Source organism: Bubalus bubalis, chromosome 24 (genome assembly GCF_019923935.1).
Source record: "Bubalus bubalis isolate 160015118507 breed Murrah chromosome 24, NDDB_SH_1, whole genome shotgun sequence".
Lineage (NCBI taxonomy): Eukaryota > Metazoa > Chordata > Mammalia > Artiodactyla > Bovidae > Bubalus > Bubalus bubalis.
In genome coordinates this window covers 6,690,418-6,695,536 of record NC_059180.1, presented here as the reverse complement: position 1 = coordinate 6,695,536, position 5,119 = coordinate 6,690,418, and the positions used below count along the sequence as shown (strand labels likewise).

The following is a 5,119-nucleotide window of genomic DNA, read 5'->3' as shown; positions in this document are numbered from 1 at the left end:
TTGAAGTTGCGAACTCATCTAAGTAGAGGAGGAAGAAGAATCAAAGATGAGTCTGAAGGATTAGTGGTGCCACTTGTATAAATGGAAAAATAGAAGAGGTGAGATTCTTCTTCACAGGTACGATTGGTGTTTGTATTGTTATCTGGCAAAGCCCATGCTGACACCTCCCTGAGCCTTCCCTCATCTGGTTGTAGAAGCAGTTCCTGCAGTGGGTGGAAGGGGGGCCCAGATGGCCCCTGAAGCCTTTCATTTCTGAGTCTGTGATCTGTCTTTCTCCCTCTCATGATGATGCTCCCTGCAACCATTTTTGGCTCATTCTGTAAGTAATCATTGTTCTCTGATGATGTCATTTGAGTCATCTCGAGTTTTTTTTAACTTCTTCTTTTTTTAACTAAGCAATTAGGACCTTATCGTGTGCTGTTCCTAATAGTCCTGAATACTTTGTGTGGTAGATGTTTGCCATTCTTTTTCACTTCACTGGCTCTAAACCCCCTTCCTAGGGTTTGGGAATCCTCACATTATGATGCCAGGGGGAAATAGCACAACCTCTCAGTGTAGCATTTAAATCTGCTTTTTGTGCCCACAGCATGAGCCTGTCTGCTGGACTCGGCTAGTCCATCCACCAACTTGGACTTTGATCCAGGAGGGAATGAGGTGGGGATGGGGTAATGAGGACAGGTAAGGGTCCTGAATATTTTGAATTCTGAATTCAAAGTATTGAATTTGAATTCTGAAGGGTCTTGAATACCTCTGAATTCTGGCAGAGGGTCAGAAGACAAAGCCTAGGGCGCAGGTGGAGTGGCACCAACGGCAGCATCCTGTGCTAGCAAGGGGTACCCTGTAGGCATCCCATGATCTGTGATTTGGGCCACTGTCTCTAGCATGAGACCTTCTGCTGGTTCTCTGGCCCTCCGGACAATTCCCTGAGCTCCTCAGTTTCCTTTTGTGTTTCATTTAGCCAGGGTTGGTTTCAGTCCCCAGTAACTCAGAACTCTGATTGGTAAACTTGGTAATCAGGTTGTACCTTCCGTTGGCCACACATGCGAGTTGGCCCCACCTGTTCAGCTGGTTTGGAAGCGCCTCGTGGGATGGTGTCTTACTCATCTTTTATTTCTTTACAGTACCTCTCACGGTGCTTGGTGATTGACTTCAGTTATGACTGGTGTGCATGGTTACCTCATCTAGATTTTTTTTTAATTTTAGCTTATTCATTTATTTTTGTCTATGCTGGAGCTTTCTCTAGTTGTGGTGCGCATTGCAGTGGTTTCTCTTGTTGCGGCCTCAGGCTTCAGTAGTTGTAGCTCAGAGACTCTAGAGCTCGTGCTCAGTAATTTTGGTGTGCAGGCTGTTGTCTCAAAGCACATGGGATCTTCCCAGATCAGGGATCTAACCTGAGTCCCCTGCATTGGCAGCTGGTGGACTCTTAACTACCGGACCACTAGGGAAGTCCTAGATATTTAAATCTTACTTCTCACCCCAAATATGCTAAATTCTAATTTCTAAATAGTAGTACCTATCCAATATCTATTATTCCTGCTGGAGGACAAGCTGTCTTCATTTTGTTTTTCTTGTAAAAATAGTTTATTTGACTGCACTGGGTCTTTGTTATGGCAGGCAGTATTTTTAGTAGGGGCAGGTGAGATCTAGTTCCTTAACCTGAGGCGGAACCTCGGTTCCACTCCATGCATTAGGAGTATGGAGTCTTAGCCACTGGACCACCAGGGCTTCATATTCTGTTTCTCCTGTGCTGAGCACAGGGCCTGGCACACAGCAGGTGCCGCCACTGGCTGAATAAATGTACTGGATTCCCCGACTGGAAAGTTCCATTGTCATCTCAAACTTCCTTTGCCACAAATGAGTACCTTCCTTCTCCCTTCCCCTGAAACCATCCCATCTCTTGGTTTTCCAGCTACCTTTTTCTCATTTTGCAGACTCTAAGCCTTGGACACGAAGGGTAACAAAAGCATGGCTGTTCAAGGGACAAAGATCAGACTGCTTGGTTAGACTAAGAGAATGTGTATGAAAAAGGGGGATCCACTGGCTAGGTTATCAGAGGAGGGAGGCAGCAGTCTGGAAACCACCGGTGACTTGGGACTTCATTCTCCGGTGACTTGAACCTGCCTTGCTACTATTTATTTTTCTTTGTGATTTTGTTCACATTGTTTTCTGGAATGCCCTGCCATGCCCTCCCGACAGACCCAAATCCCTCTTATCCATCCTATAAGTCTGAACCAAGCAGCCAGTCCTGATGACCCTTGGCACTCCAGTCTAGACCCCAGTGACTATTTCTACAATGTTCCTTTCAACCATTTTTGCAGTGACTTCCCAGGTGACACAGTTGAAAGAAGCTGCCTGCCAATGCAGGAGATGCAAGAGACTCAGCTTCCATCCCTGGATTGGGAAGATCCCCTGGAGTAGGAAATGGCAACTCGCTCCAGTATTCTTGCCTGAAAAATTCCACGGACAGAGGAGCCTGGTGGGTTACAGTCCATGGGGTTGCAAAGAATCAGACACGACGAGTGAATGAGCACACAGTCCACCCACAGCATTTCAGCTTTTTGGTGTCTGTTCTCTGTAGAAGCAGGCAGACCTTATTTTATTATGCTTTGTTTTATTGTGCTTCACAGATACTGAGTTGTGTGTGTTTTTTTTTTAATGAGTTAAAGGTTTTTAGCAACCCCACATTGAACAAGCCTATTAACACTATTTTTCCAACAATATTTGCTCACTTCGCATCTCTGTGTCACATTTTCCTAATTCTTACAATATTTTAAACTTTGAAATTGCTATGATCTTTGTTATGGTGACCTGCGATCAGTGACCTTTGACATTACTGTTGTAACTATAGATGCAGTGGGAAAAGCAAGAGAACTAGAAGTGGAGCCTGAAGATGTGAGTGAATTCCTGTAATCTCGAGATAAAACTAGTGGATGAAGAGTCTTTTATTCCAGGTGAGCAAAGAAAATAGTTTCTTGAGATAGAATTTACTCCTGGTGCTGTTGCTGTGAAGAAGGCTGAAGTGACGAGAAAGTAGTGAGAGCATTACATAAACTTAGTTGATAAAGTTATGGCAAGGTTAGAGGGCATTGCCTCTCATTTTGAAAGAAGTTCTGCTATAAGTAAAGTGCTATCAAATGGCACAGCATACTACGGAGAAATCGTGAAGGGAAGAGTCAGTCAATGCAGTTGATCATTGTTGTCCTATTTTAAGAAATTGTCATGGCCATCATAGCCTTTAGCAACCACCACCCTGACTAGTTAGCACCCATGAACATCAAGGCAAGACCTTCCACCAGCAAAGAGATTAAAATTATGATGGTCAGTATTTCTTAGCAATAAAGTATTTATAAAGTCTATACATGTTTCTTATTATTTATTTTGAGGTAGAATTGGTGTGCAACATTATATTAGTTTCAAGTGTATGACATAATAATTTGATATTGGCACTCACTGCAGAGGACCCCCACAATAAGTCTAGTGAATGCCCCACCACCATAAAATTGACCCCCTTAAATCTTTTTCCCCTCCGAATTCCTTCCCCTCTCATAAACAGATAATCTATTCTGTATCTGTGAGTGTTGTCTTGTTTTCTTTCCTTTCATTTATTCTTGGTTTTGTTTTTTAGATTCCACAAACAAGGAAACCATACAGTGTTAGTCTTTCTCTGACTCACTTTACTTAGCAGAATACCCTCAACTTCCTGCCATCCGTGTTGTCACAGACAGCAAGATGTCCTTTATTATGTAAAGTCCATGCATTTTTTTAGACATAATGTTATTGCACACCTAATAGGCTTCAGCACAGTATAAATATAACTTTTACATGCACTGGGAAACCAGAAAAATCTGTGTGACTCACTTTATTTCGAGATTCTGGAACCAAAGGTGTGTCTCTCCAAGGTATGCCTGTACTTGATAATAAGAAACATCACTTTACGCTCAGTTTTAAAAGTGCTTTCCACACAAAAAAAGTGCTTCATAGCCCCCAGTATACAGACACGTTTAAAGAAAAACGTGTTAAATTTATTGGAGTTCAAACTTGGCAAGATGATGGTGAAAGCCTCAGTTGCTTTGCTTCAGACACTTTCCACTGGAGTCAAAGCGCCCTCTGGTGGCCAGGGGACAAAAGGCTGCATTCAGGATGCTGGTGTTCAAGCTGGAAAGGCGCAGGTGTGCAGGCAGGATGTCCTAGTGATGGACACATGAGGGCAGCAGCCTTGACCCTGGCTGCGTTTGAGCCCTCCTGTGTGTTCAGGGTGACCTGGGCTCACCAGTGTCACAGAGAGGGCGGTACAGTGTAATGCCTGGTAGCCTGGGGCGAGTGATTCAACTTCTTTGTCTCTACAGAAGTGCCTGCTACGGTTAGCACAAGGAAACTCATTTGAGGAACCGCCTTTAAAAAATGATTTGGAAAACAGATGGTGTCTCCTTGACGAGCTTCCCTCTGATAGAGTCATTTTACTATTGAAGGATTTATAGAATCCATAGCCATTGCCTATACGAGGGCAGACAAAATTTCCACTGGGTGAGATGAACAGGAAACCGGTAGTTTTACGATGGAGGCAGGGCAGGTCTTGTGGGGTTTTCATCCCTAGAAATAAAGAAAGGGTGGGTTGGAAGAGCCATGGAGGGGGCCCAGGTGAAGCCAAGGAGGGCTGGCTTTGCACTCTGAGGCTGCGTCCCGGTCTTTGTCCTCAAAATATCCAAGAAGAGCAAAAGGGGCTGTTAACTGGGGCACTTCCTGGAGCGAACTCCCTCGGTGGTGAAGAGGTCCTTTCTGAAGGACTCTTTTCTTCTGAGCCTTCTCAGCGTGTACGGACAGTGTTTGAACTACATCCTGCAGAATTAAGGCTACAATGTGTCCTGCTTTTGAAAGCAGCATCTTGTGCAGAAAAAGGAGGCTCTTGTGGTTTCTAAGCAGATCTGTTTCAAATGGGTAACTCCTCAACAACTAGCCCAGTGCCTGATATCGGTCATCTTTTCAGGGTATAAAGAGGACAAAAGATAAATCTGGATCCTGGTGCCCTGAATTCTTGGACTTTTGCCTTCATGAGAGCAGCTACCCGCTGTGAGCCCAAAGCGGGATCTGTCTAGGAGGCAGGAAGTAGGAGGGATGCCTT

At 44.3% G+C, this 5,119-nt stretch overlaps 1 long non-coding RNA gene across 1 annotated transcript; it reads left to right on the top strand.

Annotated features, from left to right (window-relative positions):
- The first annotated feature begins 2,416 nt into the window (after positions 1-2,416).
- Positions 2,417-3,844, top strand: LOC102392251. The gene is made up of 3 exons (XR_003106530.3): positions 2,417-2,476; positions 2,849-2,951; positions 3,626-3,844. It is a non-coding gene; the product is annotated as an uncharacterized LOC102392251 (long non-coding RNA).
- Positions 3,845-5,119: the final 1,275 nt, after the last annotated feature.